Here is a 16,808-nt window from a genome sequence, read left to right on the forward strand (position 1 = left end):
CCTCTGATCAGTTTGAAGTGGGAAATACATACGTACATACATGCATACATATATGTGTGTATGCACAGTGTGGGTTCCCCAGCAGCAAGGTACAGACCCTGCCAGCATGACAGCCACCCCCAAAGTCCTCCTTTCCCCACTTGCTGGCACCTACAAGCACACACAAGTCCCTGAAGCCATGGCCCAGCTCCAGCTGAGGAGCAGACTTGGTGATGCTAAGGACAAAGGCAGTGGGTGCCAGGGTGCTTGGACATGGCCTGGGACCATGCGACTTTGACAGGCACTGTGCAAATGGGGGACAGGCACCCCCATCTCCTGTATCAGCTCTTCGTTCCCCGCTCTGATGCCAGTGTTTGCTGTATAGATGCCCTGCCCTGTGTTTAAACTCTTCTGCAGCTGTCTGCTGCTCTTTATTTAGCATACGGCTGGTCAGAAAACAGAGACTCACATTCTGAAAGATATTGATTTTTTTCGTTTTTGTTCCTTACTGGTTTTGCTCTTTCATACTCTGTAATTAGACAGACTATTTCTGCACTGCAGGTCCTTCTGACCTTACCTTTTCTGTTCCTTTTCCAGGGACTGCTCTTCCCTCATAATCACCTCACCCAGAGCAACTACAGATATTTTTCTTCTCTATAGATATAAAAGCTGAGTTTGTCTGGCACCTTTCATGACTAGTGCTGCTTTGTGGTCACTGAATTTAACTGCAAATGAGGCTAGGGCCTGACACCTCTAATTAATATAATATTAAACAGTGCCCAGGAAAAGCTTTTGCATCAACTGCTGATTCATGCAGCTTTCATGGACAATCTGCATCACATTTCCCTTCCTATCAGTGACCCTGGTTGCTGTTTTCAAAGCAATCGACATGGGAAGCAGAAGCTTAATTTAAAAAGTAATTAAGCCATAGGAAAAACCTGGGGATGAAAGTGGTATTCACTAACACAGGAGATCAGAGCTTCTCACCAAGCTACCAAATGTAGATTTGTATCTGTGTTTGGGGGAACTGAGCATGTGGTTCTGTTTTCTCTGAGTATTCTAAGTTTTGGAAGCCTGGGAAATATTTCTCCATAAACTTGTGAGACATTTTGTCTCTCAATAGCATTCTTCATGGGTCAGGTTTTGATCATGTCACAGCTGACCTATAAAAGCTTTGTGTCTGGGGAAACATTTCAAAACTATTCGGAAGCTTCAAACTCACTGCTGTGTGCCTGACAAGCTGTTTCTGTGAGAAATATAAGAACATCAAACAGCCAGGAGCTCATCCTGGTCATGAGATAAACCAGTGAAGTCATCTTCATGTCCCATGATCGACATAATTGCTCTAGAATTGCTGGGTTCAGGGTCAGAAAGACACGTCTGCTGCAGAAGCATGACTAAGATTTCATGAATGAGAAAAAATGAGAAAATATTTCATGTATCTGAAGAACTGGACTTAGTGGATTAGTCGCCCCACTCTCAGTGTTCCTTAGTCTGGCAGTGATGAGGCTGCCCAGCCACACCTAAGTGCCTGTGTACTGCAGCTTTGTGGCTCCATAAGCTATGTAGAAACAGCTCAAGTTCCCTGACATTCTGCCTGCCCTCCTGCAGGATGAAGCTGCAGACAGGGCACACCCTTACCTTTCAGCCCTCTCTGTATGCTTGGCCACACCATCTTGCTGCTGCTGCCCAGCCCAGATGCTTGATGATGTCTGACCCATCCAGGGTCATTGAGCACTATGAGTGACCCAAGCAATCCTAGAGTCATAGAACGGTTTGGGTTGATAGGGGTATTTAAAGGCCATTTAGTCCAACTCCTCTGAAGTAAATAGGGACATCTTCAACCAGATCTGGTTGTTCAGAGCCCTATCCAACCTGACCTTGAATGTTTCCAGGGATGGAGCATCTCCCACCTCCTAGGACAATCTGGGCCAGTGTTTCATCACCCTTGCTGTAAAAAACTTCTTCCCTATATCTCTAGTCTGAAACCCCCATCTTTTGGTTTAAAATTATCAGCCCTTGTCATTTTGCTTCAGGCCCTACTGAAAAGCCTGTCCCCATCTTTTTTTCAAAGCCCCCTTTCCATATTGAAAGGCCCCAGTGAGGTCTCTCCATAGCCTTTTCCAGACTGAAGAACTCCCAGCTCTCTCTTCCTCATAGAGTTGTCTCAAAATCAGGATCTTTACCTGGTGTGCAAAGGCCAGTCCATGCACAAAGAGGAGATACCAGGTTTATTACAGCATTGTACAATGTTGAGTGCCAGCAGGCTGATGCCAAAAAACCTTGCACACAGAACAAACAGTATTTAAACAGGAGAAGCTGAGGGGTAGTTACAATGCTTCTCACACTTGTGTGTTGTCCTTGATTGAGCTGTTATATACAGAAGGTGGGACCTAAAATTGTGCAGGGGCTTTTTGCCATGATAATGACAACCTGTGACCTGTCCTGTTAGCAATGCACCTAGGCCTGGGCCCTGCAGTAGAGTCTGTCAGTCTGTCAGTATTTGGCAGGGCAGTAATTATCACTCATTACCATCATCATTCTGAGCAGCACAATAGGAGAGGTGTTCCATCCCTCTGACCATTTTTGTGGCACCCCTCTGGACCCACCCCAGCAGGTCCATTTCTGTCTTGTGCTGGGGACCCCAGAGCTGGATGCAGTGCTGCAGGGGGGGTCCCAGCAGGGCTGAACAGAAGGGCAGGATCCCCCCATCAACCTGCTGGACATGCTGTTTCTGGTGCCACCCAGGATACCTTCTTAAAATACAACAGCACTTGTGTCACCAGGGGAAAACAGAGCAGCTTAGAAGACAATAGATGTGAGAAAGATGTATTTCAGAGGTGGTTGCACTTGAGCCCACCCAGAGAAATGATGCTTCAGGGGGGGATTTGTCCCTCCATGCCTTTCTGTCTGTTCCATCTCTCTCTTCCCATTGTGAAGACCTCTCTGGCAAGCCAGGCTCCAGGCTGAGCCAGGGCATCTCTGACTCTCCTGCAGGGTGCCTGCCTCTATCTCCTTAGGAAGGGCATGTCCTGCCTGTTCCCAGCTCACCCTGATGCTGCTGCTAATTGCTGGCTTCTGAAGTGTGGGCAGCAAACCCAGCCAAGAGACAGCACTAAGAAGCTTGGAAGCTTGCTGTTCAGATCCCTTAGCAAGGAGTGGACAAATGGATCCATGAAGCAGAAAAGCTCAAATACAAGGGAGCCAAACTGCCACAATTTGCCCTTGAAATTTCCTGAACACAACTCTGACAATGTGTTTCAATAACAGGGCTCAAGAAGGAAGCCATTTTTTTTTTTTTTTTTTTTTTTTAATCTGTGCTGGAAGGCAAGAAGGAGACAGCATGCAATAGGAACATTTCTGTTAATGATGTAAGTGATCTGAAAATGCTTCTTCTGAAGGTTTAGATTCACTCAGACTGCAGATAGATAGTATAACATTTTTCTATGTGCTCTAATTTTAGAGTAGCAATTGCTTCTTAACGGATTCAGACAAACAATACAAATTATGTTCTCTTTCTGGTTCTCTTCAGCACGCAGGTCAGTGTACTGAACCTTTTGAAGATATCAGAAATATTTAATCAGCTGGCGCATGGCCAGGACATGCTGTGGTTACGGGTGACTCTTTTGGGGGGGGACCACATCTTCCAGTTCACAGGTAAATCAATGGCAAGTCTCAAGTGTTTGCCTTGAGCCTCTGGTGTTGCATTTTAGCAGAGTTTTTTGCTTCCAAATGAAGATTTTGGGGCTGGTTTCACTGCCTGAGCATACAAAGCAACACAGGAGGTCAGGCAGCAGCTTGTACAACTCCGTGATCAGCAGGGCCCCTTGTTGGCAGGGCCACATTCTGCTCTTTTGAGGAATAGGAGAAGCAGCAGGGAGACAAATCTTCCCCTGGGCTGCCAGGAATGCCAGGGTGTCCTGAGCCCTTTGAGCTGTAGTCCCACAGCACAGCAGAAGAACAGAAACGTGTGGAGGGTGACAAAACAGACCTGGAGTCTTGGGGACAACCCTGGGATGCTTGAGCTGAGAACTGATGGGCAATTTCAAACTACCTGGAGTCCAATGTGCCTGCTCCATGATGACAACTACCATGCTTGCAGTATTGTCTGTCTCACAGAGGAAATAACACATCTCAGGAATACCAGCTTTCCTGATGAAAAGTTCATCTGCATGCAGGAGAAGAACCCAAAGCTTCAGGGAACCCCCAGTGACACCCCCAGCAGCACCAGCCCCTGCCCAGGGGAGCTCAGCATCCTGGGCTGGGGGACAGCCACCCTTTCCCCAGACCCCCCTGGCCCCAGGGGTCTCTGGCAGGGATGGGGGACACACTGCAGGATGCAGGGGGAGAGCACAATGAGACTGCACCAGGCATGTGGCTGCCCAAGAAGGAACCAAACCTGGGGAAATTAGGACATCAGCGTGATGTGGGGAGGGGCAAGGGCATAAAAGGGCAGACACATAAAGGGTGCTCTGCTCAGGTGTTTGCCTGTTTGTGCCCCGTGCCAGGTCAGCATAGTCTGTCCTGCTGCCCTCAGTCTCCTCCCAGCTTGGTGGAGCAACCACTACAGATACAACCTCAGGCTTTAACAGATGAGCCAGAGGTGGCCTAAGTATTGCATAGGGAAGTGACAGGAGCAGACCTTGTTGGAGGAGTGCTCTCCCTCTGGGAGGGGCAAACTCAGCTCTGCTGCCTGAGCACTGACCTGATGCAGGCAGCGGGGAGGACTCAAGCCATGTCACATGGAGCTGCCATCACTGTCACAGAGTAGGCAGGCTGGGGAACCTGTGGGGGATGGTGATCTCTGACAGCAAAGGAAGTCCTACCCACAATCCTGAGGTGCCAAGGCCCAGGTGTCCAGACATGTGGTGAGCATGCCAGGGTCCCAGGTAGAGGCCAGAGCAGTGCTTTGAGCAAGCAGTGACCTACTGCACCATCTCTTTCTGCTACACACCAGGGATGGGGCTACCCTCCTGCCCCTGTGCCCCCCCAAGTCGTATGTAGCTGGTGAGGCTGCTGGGGAGATACAACCCACAGTAAAGGGTCAGGGAGCTGGGTAGAAGGATCATGCTGCTGTGAAGTGGAAGACTTCTAGCCTGAGGTGCCCTGAGGACTCACTCATGGTTGTGGCTTTCTCTGCCTCTTCACACAGTGTCCCTGTGCAGCCCTTGTACTTTTTCACTGTGTCCAGAGCAACGAAAGAGTGAGTGCGTGAGTCCTCCTGCCCCGGAGTTGTTCTTGTGTGGATTTACACTGCTCTGGATTTACACTCTCTGCTCTGGTGTGGTTTTGCCTCTCTATCACTCTGTTTACTTGACCCCCAGGCTTCCCATGGGCCTGAACATTGCCTTATCTAAGAGGGAAATACTTCAGATATATAACTGTGTCCTTACTGTCAGCCAAGGATCCCACTCTCCCCAGCAGTACCATGATGAATGTACTTGAATGTACTTGATGGTTTCAAAAATCCTTTCCAACCTGGATGACTTTGTGGTTCTGTGAACTGCCCCTTCAGCTAAATTAACATGCACATCAATTTGCATTTTGGGCTGTTTTGGTGAAGTTCAGAAACTGTATCTTTACACGATCTAACCAGCTGTGTGGAGCTTATAGAGAGTGATGACAAAATGGCAAACTGAAATTTATTGGCCAAAGAGAAAGCCTTTTTGTTTGCATAAAGGGAAATGTTGCCATTAGTGTATGTATCGATATTGATCCTTTTGATGGGGTGAAAGGGGCAACATGACAGGCATCACCAAGGCTCCAGCACTATTTACTTTGCCTTCCCCTACTGCTTCTGCAAGGCATCCCCTGGGCCTCCAAAATGCTTTTGATATTCATCAGTGATGAACATCCTGATCCTGCTCCAGAAGTGCAGGCTTATTGCACTTCTCTGAATCTTACTGGTAGATGCCCAAGAGGGCAGGGCAGGCTAACAATGCCTTCCTATGGGAAGGGGATGCTATCCGTTCAGCTGGGCTGGGAGATCAGAGCAGATTTAGTTTCTGAGAAGGGTTTCTTGCCCACACCCTGCAGTAGCTGGGTCTCACCCCATTTCATGGGAGGGGGGAACCCATGGAGCAGGCAGTGCCAGTTTACACTGGCACGTCCTAACCCGGGTCCCCAGTCAGCCCCTCTGCTCTACACCCCCACCCAGCACCCCAGCCTGACACTGTCACCTCAGACTCTGCTCCTGGCCCTGAAAAGATTCTCTGCACCTCAACCCTGCAGTTTTCAGGCAGCTCTCACCCACCCACACCAACAGTGAGAAGCCAGAACCAGAACTCCTCACTCAGGTACCAACAAGCCATGCGTATCCCAGGAAGCTAGGAAAAGCCAAAGTAATTTTTAAACGATGTTAGGAAGTGCCAGGCCTCTGCCAAAGCCATCACACCTGGAAGATGCACCTACATGGTAATGTTGAGAAGGTCAGTTCATTCCGTTGGTACGGCGGCCAGCAGAGGCGGTGGAGAGAGCGAAAGGCGAGGTAGGGCCAGGGGCTAACTGAGATGAAGCGGTACAAGGGGGTTCCTGAGATCGGGGCGCTCCGTACGGCTGCCCAGAACCGCGGGAAGAAACCCGGCAGCTCGCTGGCTCAGCCAATCAGGCGCGGCGGGGGGCGTGGCCAGGCAAACCGCGGGGGGATTGAAACGCCCTTGGGAAGCGCGGCCAACAGGGGAGGCTTCAGGGCAGTTTGCGCGGGCAGGGAGCTGCAGCTTACTCCTAGAGTGATGGTAAGTACTCGGAGAAAGAAGACTTTACTTCCAACAGCCACAAAAATGGGTCTCGGTATCCAGGCCAGAGGCAGTGAGGAATGCCACAGCCTGGCAGTGGCAGCAGGAGGCATCTCCGGCTGTGGCTGTGTGCGGTGTGAACAGGTTGGTGACCTGCTCAGCAGGGTAGCACAGCTCCAAGATGAGGTGATAGTGCTCAGGGAGGAGGTGAGCAGGCTAAGAAACATCAGGGAGAGTGAGAAGGAAATCGATTACCTCCTTCAAATGATCTCCCCTAAATTAGACCAGGAAATAACTCTGGGTATGGGAGCAGAGGATCCCATACCCGCTTATCCCTACGCCCCTGAGCCCTCCCCCAGTAACCCAGAGGAGGAGGGTCAATGAGAACGAGCCAGTGCTCGACGGAAAAGAAAACGGAGCAAGCGTGTTCCCCTAAGAAGTACACCACCTGTAGTGCCCTTGCAGAAGAGGTATGAGGCTCTGCAGGAGGATTTGGTTACAAGCAAAGTCAAGGGCTCACAAAAGCCAGAGATACCACGAAGATTGACTCACCTCAGGACAGCCATCAAAACTGACCCAGAAATGAAAACTCAATGGGTCATTGTAGTTGCTGACTCCCTGCTGAGGGGAGCCGAGGGCCCTATATGCAGAGCAAGTCTGCTTCACATGGAGGTCTGCTGTCTCCCTGGTGCCCAGGTTAAGGATGTTATAGGTAAGCTTTCCAACCTTGTGAGTCCTTCAGATTATTACCCACTTCTGGTCTTCCAGGTGGGTAGTGATGATGTGATAACAAGAAGCACCCATTCAATCAAGAGAGACTTCAAGGGCTTGGGGCAACTGCTGAAGGGATCAGGAGCCCAAGCTGTGTTCTCCTCCATCCCTCTAATGACAGCAATGGATGTCATTAGACATCAATGGATGAGGGAAACAGCAGGAAGATCCAGCAGGTTTAACTCATGGCTTAGGAACTGGTGTCAGCTGGGAGGGTTGCAGGTTCTTTGACCATGGGGAAAATTCCATGCTGCCTAGTGTCTTCAAATCAGATGGGCTTCATCTGTCTAGCAGGGGCAAAAGGACTATAGCCTGTAAGTTGGTGGGGCTAATCAGGAGGGCTTTAAACTAGGTTTGAAGGGGGAGGGGATTGAAACCAGGCTCTCCAATGATGAGCCTGAGGATGGAAAGCCTGACTTAAGAGTAAAATGAACAACCCATCTGCAGTGCATATACACCAATGCACGCAGTATGAGGAACAAACAAAGAGGAGCTGGAAGCCACTGTGCAGCAGGAAATCTCTGGTATAGTTGCCATCACAGAAACATGGTGGGATGACTCCTGTCACTGGTGTGCTGCTATGGATGGCTCCAAGCTCTTCAGAAGGTACAAACAGGGTAGAAGAGGTGGAGGAATGGTTCTATATATTAGGGTGTCTCTTGACTCTGTGGAACTTGAGGTCAGTAACAATAAGGTTGAGTGCCTGTGGGTCAAAATCAGGGGGAAGGCCAATAAGGCTGACATCCTCATGGGAGTCTGTTGTAGACCACCCAACCAGGATGATGAGAGAGATGAATTATTCTACAAGGAGTTGCGAGATGTCTCAAAATCACGAGCCCTTGTTCTCGTGGGTGACTATCCTACTGGATGTCTGCTCTACACAGCAAAGAAGAGGCAGTCTAGGAGATTCTTGGAGCATAGAGGATACTCCAGCTGGTAAACAAGCCCAGCAGGGGTGGGTCCCCACTACACGTTCTGTTTACAAACAGAGAAGGGCTGGTGGGAGATGGTTGGAGGCCATCTGGGGCACAGTGACCAAGAAATAATAGAGTTTTCAATACTCAGGGATACAAGGAGGGCCAACAATAAAATCTCTACGCTGGACTTCTGGAGGGCAGATTTTGGCCTTTTCAGAAGACTGGTTCAGAGTGTACCCTGGGAAACAGCACTTGAAAACAAAGGGGTCCAGGAGGGATGGGTGTACTTCAAGGAGTAATTCCTGAATTCACAGGGGCATCTGTCCCTGTATGCCCAAAGGCAAAACAGAGGGAAAGACGAGCAGTCTGGCTGAACAGGTTGATTTTGGAGGAAATTTTTTTTAAAAAGAGGGCTTATGGAAAAAAGGTCTGTCTACTTAGAAATAATTTAGGAATATAGTTAAGGCAGGGACAGGGTTTCTAGGGATGATGTCCAAGATGCAGGATTTGCTCTGTGAGGACACAGAGGACCACCAAGGCCTAAGGAAGGTCTAAGACAACAAAGACAGACAACACAAAATACACAACTCCACACACCAAGGCTGGAGCTGCCCTGCCCGCCCTAGCATCGTGCTGGAAGCTTGCTCTATTCACCCACTCAAAGGGGGCTGCGCGTAGCAACAAAACTACGCTGGCTGACTAGCATGTTCCTACAGTTCTAAGGTTCCTCTTCACCACATGCACTAAAAAAAAAAAAAAAAAAAAAAAAAAAAGAAAAAGAAAAAAGACAGTGCCAACTACCCGGTTCAGCCAATGCCAACTGCTTCCACCACACCCACCTCCTCAGAGCCCCATGGTGTATGGCTTATCTCACCACTTATATCCAGGAGAAAGATGGTACTCAGCAAGCAATCAGGGAAAGATGATGAGGCTTTCTGCACTCTGTAAGACATTGTCTTATGGCCTTGATAATTTATTGAAGAGTTATAAATATCTGCCTGCCAACACATACAGGACACTCAGTTTAACCTCTGTAGGATAATGGTCATCACCAGCCCTCTGAAGATGATATGTCATCAGTAATTTTACCAGTATACAGTAAAAATAGCAGAACCACAAGATGCCCTCTCCAGAAAAACTCTGGAATCCCAGGAAACTGCAATGTACATGGAATAAAAGGACCAAATAAACAACAACTGCCCTGGTAAACCCTGTGGCTGCCTCAAAAGACTAAAGAAAATTGCCTAATTGAAAAACAAACACAAAGGGTGCATACAGCCATACTTTTTGCTTTAAAGAGCTCAAACCTTTCATAGTTCTGAAGTTCTTACCTCAAAGAGTCTCATCTTGTTCTCTACAAATAACACCATGCCTACTCAAAGAGCGTAGTCAGCTCCCATCAGCTACAGCACTACAGGATCTCTGACCTCAGAGAAGCCCAGGAGCTGACTGAAGGCTTTGGTCAAAGGCTGTGGCTTATATACCCCAGGCACCGCCCACAGCCTTTCCCACAATCCCCTGGGAAAGGGGAGGTGGCAATTGCGACAGAGTATAAAAGCTGCTGGAGGAGAAGCAGTGAGTTTTCTCCTCTGCCTTCAGTTTACATGACAAGCAGAGAAACTCTATGATGATAGCTGATTTTTAAGTTTTTTTTTCTTTTTTTTCATCCCCTCTCCTTGTCACTTCAGCAACATGACCAAGTAAGAATTTGTACTTTGTGGTTTTTTTGCTGTTGTTTTTGTTTGTTTGGTGGTTTGTGTGTGTGTTGGTGGTTTGGGTTTTTTTTGTTTGTTTGTTTGTTTTGGGGTTTTTTTTATAGTGTTTAGATATAAAATATCGACATTTATACAAAGTTGTATAAGAAAGTAAGTCATTAAATACAGTAGCAACATTAGAATAAAGAAAATATTGTGGTTCAGGTTCCTATTTAAAAAAACAAAAAAACAAAACCATTGCTGACTGTTTCATTCCCTTAATGTTGCTCTGGGCCTGAGGTCTGAATCAAGGCATCATAATTGAGAAAGACTTAGACTGGAACGTTCTGAAGCATGTGCATAAAAATTTGCGAGGGGGCTGTGGTGCCCGAAGGCTGTGGAGTATGAGAAAGAGCTGGGAAGACAATGTTGTAGAGAGCAGAGAAAATAAGAGTGAACAGTGTAAGAAAAGAAGCCTTGGAGAATCAGTGAGGTTCTGAGTTACAGGAGGGTGCCTGGGTGAGGGAAGGACAGGAAATGATTGGATGTGGCCTGCAGGGCAGACAGAAATATGGGATGAGAGGGACTGAAAGAGAAACTAAGTGCTACAGGGTGATGGGGAGACTAAAGAATATGTCAAGATGCACTGTGACCCTGAGGAGAGGGAAGCTGAGAATAAAAAAAGAAAAGTTCGCATATAACAAGAAAGAAGACAGGTGGTTTCCGGTCACTGGGGATGGAACATGAGAATCCTGGATAGGTCAGAGGAACAAACATCTCCCAGGCTGTTGGGAGATGTAGTGGTCGGAGGCCGTCTAGGGCACAGTGATGAGGAAATAATAGAGTTTTCAATACTCAGGGGTGCAAGGAGAGCCAACAATAAAACTTCTACGCTGGACTTCCAGAGGGCAGATTTGGAGAAGGGAAGATGATGGGTCTGGCTGAATAGGGAGGTATTGAAGGAAATTTGGGGTAAAAAGAGATAAACTATGGAAAAAAGGTCTGTCTACTTAGAAATAATTTAGGAATATAGTTGTCATGTAGAAAGAAAATTAGAGAGACAAATGCACTATTGGAACTCAATCTTGCCACTTGCACAAAGGATAACAAAAAGTCTTTCGACGGGTACATTAACGGCAAAAGGAGGGGAAGGGAAAACCTCAACTCTTTGTTGGACGTGGGGGGGGCATAGTTACCAAAGATGAGGAAAAGGCTTAGGTATTTAACACTTTCTCTACCTCAGTTTTCAACAGTAAGACAAGTTGTCCTGAGGACAGCTGGCTTCTGGGGCTTGTAGAGAGAAATAAAAAGCTGAATAGCCCCCCTGGAGGGACTGGGTAATCCCCTGGGTAATCCTGGAGGGAACAATTAGTGACTTGCTGAGACACTTGGATCCTCACAAGTCCATGGGACCAGAGGGGATCCACCACAGGGTGATGAGGGGGAAGAGCTCGCCAAGGCAGTCTCCATCATTTACCAACAGTCCTGGCTCCCTGGGGAGGTTCAGGAGATGACTGGAAGTTGGCAAATGTCACACCAATCAACAAAAAGGGACGATAGGAGGACCCAGAAAACTCCAGGGCTGTCAGCCTGACCTCAGTGCCTGGCAGGGTTATGGAGCAGATCATCCTGGGATGATCTGCACCTACAGGATGGGCAGGGGATCAGACCCAGCCAGCACAGGTTTAGGAAGGGCAGGTCCTGTCTGACCAACCAGAGTTGTGAGCAGTGCTGCCTGGAGCAAGCAGCCAGCTAGTCCTGTTCATGGTCACAACTGCGAGAGCAGAATCTTAAACTGGGCCAGTTGTTTTGCCCACAGTAAGCGTATCAAACCTGCTGTCCTGGTGCAGGCTACAACCTCCTTTCAGGGAGCTGTAGAGAGTGATGAGATCTCCCCTGAGCCTCCTAAACTATCCCAGCTCCCTCAGCCTCTCCTCACAGGACTTGTGCTGGAGTCCCTTCACAGCCTCCTTGCTCTTCTCTGGGCCTGCTCCAGCACCTCCTGAGCTGAGGGGCCCAGAACTGGACACTCCTCGTTTCCATTTCCGCACTGGCACAAAGTCCCCAGCAGAAACCACAGAACGATGTCCCTATTTGTCTGTGGGGAGTCCCCAAAACCAGCAATCTCCCCCCAGCTCCCAGTGTCCCCCAGTAACTTCCAGTACCTCCCAGAGCCCCCCACCCCATCTCGTAGACCTGATCCCACAGCCCCAGAACTTCCATTCCTGATTTAACAGATGCTCAGCTGTAAGGAAGTTGGGAGCTCAGCTGAGAACAGATCCCACATGTGCTGTGCTTTCCAAATGCCACCTTTTATTTTGGGGACTTTGTGACCTCTTGGTAGCTCTGCCAGAGCTGCAGTTCCCTCCTCTCTGACGAGACAAGAAAAGCGGCTCTGGCTCAGCTGCTGCTGTAGGAGAGCTTCGAGAGCTCCAGAGACGCCCAGGTGACCTCCTGGAAGTGATGGAAGAGGAAGGCAAGAGCTGCTTCTGGCAGGTGGGGACAGCTGGAATTGTTGGCAGTCTCCTGATACCGATGCAATCAGTCACCAAGAAGCTGGCTTGGAGGAACTTGCAGCACTGTGTCACGATGCACGTGAAACTGAGCTGCGCTGCTGCCATCAGCAAGGGTTCAACATGGTCAGTCGGGAGCAGGGCTGTCCCACAGCAGGTATGCTCACAAGTTCAAGTGAAACATTTCACTCATCCTCGCAGCTGCCAAACAAAGCCCTGAAACCAACAAAGCAGTACTGGGGTTAACTGGAGCTTTGCTGCCTTAAACCCTGACCCCTCCTCCCCTTCTCCTCTCTTCTTATGCAAGGTTGCCTTCTTGCAACCCTCAGCACCAGTGTGGGCACTGGCAGCAGCCATGCTGGCAGCCCAAGCAGTTGATGAGCTCCTGTTTTACCAGCTGCAGAGTGCTTTCCAGAGCAGTCACTGCCTCTGGCTGTGGAGCAAGAGGGCGAGTGGCCACCTGGCTTCCCCAGAGAATAACGGGGTATAAGGAAGGCAACCTCCTACCCCATGGCAGGGGAGAGCAGCCCCAGGAGGTGCAGCAGGGCACAGCACTCCCCTCTCCACAGGAAAACTTCTCCCCTGGAGGTGGGAGAAGTGGAGGTGGCTGCTTGGGGACAGCAGGACGCAGAGAATGCTGGCACAGGGGGTGACCCAACATTGCTGCTGCTCTGGGGGGACAGCCCCAAGAAGGGGACACCTGGATGTTAGCCAAGGCTGGGGCCAGGCTGTGCGGAGGGATGAGCTGACCTGCGGGCACAGGAGAGGCCCGGAGTGATGGCGTCTGCTCAGCAGGCTCAGGGTGCTGCCTGTGGGATGGAGGCCATGGAACCGGGCTGCTGCTTCCACCTTAGTTCACACGCTGCCATCTGTGCCCCAGGAGCCCTTCATCTCTTCGAGTGAGGGTGGAGTTCTCAATGACATCTTCCTACCTCCACCTTCATCACTGGCACCTTCAGTCCCACACTGCTGCTGTTCTCTGCTGTGGTGACACTGGGGAGGTTTAACAGAGAGAGGCCTGAGGGGAGTCATGGGTGTGGACAGGAGGGTTTGGAGGGCACTGGTTTGGATTGGGAGGCACTGGTTTGCACTCTGACAGTCCAGTAGAACCTGGGGGTGCACATGGGAGCCTGGGGGGCAGCAGCCACAGTGTGGCATCGGTGAAGGTACTGTTGGGAAGATGGCAGCAGGAGATTGTCCCTGAGGCATCTCATCAGAGACAGCAGCACAGAGCCCGGAGGGGCCATTGTGATCTTTGCTGCTTCTGCAGAGTTCCCAGGATCAGCAAGGTCTGAGCTGCCAGGGACTGGACTGAGGCTTCAGGGTCCTTCTCCAAGCTCTGGAAGGCTGCAACAGAAAGAAAGAGAGCAGTGGTGAAACCTCACTGCCTGCCCAGTCCTTCCTGTGCCAGCCCCATCTGTCTCTTTCCCTGGGCAGGAGGAGCAGGTGGGACCAGGGGAGCAGACGGAAGCTGCTGCTCAGTAATCCCAGAATTGGTTGGGCTAGAAGTGACCTTAAGGATCATCCCAACCCAACCCCTGCCAGGGGCAGGGACACTTCCCACCAGCCTAGGCTGTTCCAAGCTCAACACTGCCAGGGACGGGGCAGACACAACTTCCTCGGGCAACCTGTTCCAGTATCTCTCCACCTTCAAATTAAAGAATTTCTTCCTAATGTCTAGCCTAAATCTCCCCTCTTCAAGTTTGAAACCATTTCCCCTTGTCCTCTCACTACATACCCATATCAAAACCCCACTCCAGCTTTCTTGTAAGCCTCGTTCAGATATTGGAAGGTTGCTATAAGGTCACCTCAGAGCCCCCTTTTCTCATCTAACCATGTTCCTACCTAGAAAACATGGATCAGATGATCCTTGTGGTTCATTCCAACCCAGCGTTCTGTGATCATAGAACCACAGAATGGTTACGGTTGGAAGGGATCTTAAAGATCATCAAGATCCAATCCCCCTCCATGGGCAGGGACACCTCCCACTGATAAACATGAACTTCTTGTTACTACTGAATTCTGCACACAGTCATAGGTAGAAGAATACCATGAAGGGTTACAGAAAATCTACAGAAGAAAGATCAGAGAGATAACCTGCAGCAATGAACTTTAATTTTTACACTGTTGTTACAGTAAGCAGCATCTAGAGGTCTCAACGTGACTGTAGAGAGCCCAGTGCACCAGGCTCTGTGTATGGACAGAAGAAAAGCCCTTGTCTCAGAGAAGCTGTAACCTAAAGTGATTGGCATCAACAGTTACATTAAATAACATTTTGGGAAGTCAATTATTTATATGGGATACAAATAAAGCAGAAAACTGCTGTGAATGTAAAAAGATCTCTCAACGGTCATGTGACTGAATTACATTTCCTATCCTTGCAAAAAGCAGAGTAATGCACACAGAAAAGCACAAAGGCCAACTCCTCACATACATGACTGGTTCTGAATTAGCTGTAACCATTGAGGAAGAAGACACATATCAAAAAAAAAAAAAAAAAAATTCTCAATCAATACACAAAAGTGATCAGCAAAAACCAGACGTTAGGCTGGAGGTCAGAGAACAAGAGGAATCAGATTCAGCTGCTTGTGTAAGCTGGAATACTCACCCCGGAAATACGACCATCAGTTCTGCTCCTGTCCCTGCGTACCGTGGGTCACTAAAAATTGAATGTAGAAATAGGAAAGGTCCAGAGAAGACTGACAATGAACGTTATTAGAGGCCAGAGAAGTCTTGCCGTCTGAGAAGAGACAAGAGAAGGACTGCTTAGTTCAGAGATGAGATTAAAAAGCAGCAGACTGATAGTAATATATACATTGAATAATCACAGGAAGGTAAATGCAATGTTCTTTCTTAGTTCTTTTTCATGATACTCCGGCAAAAGGGACCTCCAACTTTTTAAACACATCATCTTAGCATATAAAATGAAACTAGCTATAATTAGTTCTCCTGAAGTACTCTGAAGACCTTAGTAGGATTTAGATGAAATGACATATTTATGTGAATAATAAGAATGCCCACAGCTGCAATAGCGGGATTTTTAAAAAGTAGGGTAGGAGATAAGAACTTTGGTCCACAGCCATATAATTGCTAACCACGTGTGAACTACTCACAGGCTGCAGAGGATAGGTAGGAAGAATTACAAATACCACCATCATCATCATCACCACTTGGTTTACTGCTGAGCCTCAAAGCTCCATTCACACACCAGAACGCCGCAGTGCTGGTGTGATACTGGCACACATCAGAGAGTCAACCCTTGCGGCAGGGGCAAAAAGATGGAGCTGGGAGAGGCACCCAAGGATAAAAAAGCTGCTCTTGAACAAGGCTGACCCAGGTAGATATTAAGCAGCTCATGGTGCCATTTTTTTCCATGAGATAAAAATCCTTTCCTGTGAGAGTGGGGAGCCCCTGGCCCAGGCTGCCCAGGGGAGATGGCTGCCCCATCCCTGGCAGTGTTGAAGGCCAGGTTGGATGGGGCTTGGAGCCACCTGGGTTGGTGGGAGGTGTCCCTGCCCACGGCAGGGAGGTTGGAACTGGATGAGCTTTAAGATCCCTCCCAACCCAAACCATTCTATGAGATGACCCAGTACCTTGTCAAGCTGAGCCTTAGAAGTGTTTCTCCAGTGCTGGATAGATGGGGAGATTATTCCAATGTCCAATATATAATTATATGTTAATGCCTACATCATTGTTTTCTTACCTTCTAACATAATCTCAGCAGGAAAATTCATGACATGCTTGCCATGGTAACTCTGACCTGGACCCCTGGGCATTTGGTCTATGTTTTTTTGTAGCTGTTTTATATTTTTGTCTGGGACAAAATTTCTTAATCATATTAGAACTCACATGAAAGTGAGGGGTCTCTGGATGTGCTCTGGTGCTGGAATATAAAGTTTTACTCTGCTGTCTCTGCATCTGTACCAAAGGAGACTGAGACAGCACTGGGGAATGTGCTCTTTGTGAGCAGGCTCCTGAGGAGTTCAGCAGGTAAGGCAGTGCCAAACAGCTCCCTGGACAATGCCAAGCAGAGGTGACTATAAGGCTGTGATCATTCATTCCTGCTTTGGCTCTTTTTCAGCCTCCTTAAAGTCCTGAGAAAAGAACTAGACAGCCCTGACCTGCCAAGGAGGGTTGATCCAGGTCCAAGTTGAGCTAAAAAGGGGGTAGTCATCACTCACAGGGAGATTTACCTCACCT

This window comes from Heliangelus exortis, chromosome Z (genome assembly GCF_036169615.1).
Source record: "Heliangelus exortis chromosome Z, bHelExo1.hap1, whole genome shotgun sequence".
In the NCBI taxonomy this organism is placed as follows: domain Eukaryota; kingdom Metazoa; phylum Chordata; class Aves; order Apodiformes; family Trochilidae; genus Heliangelus; species Heliangelus exortis.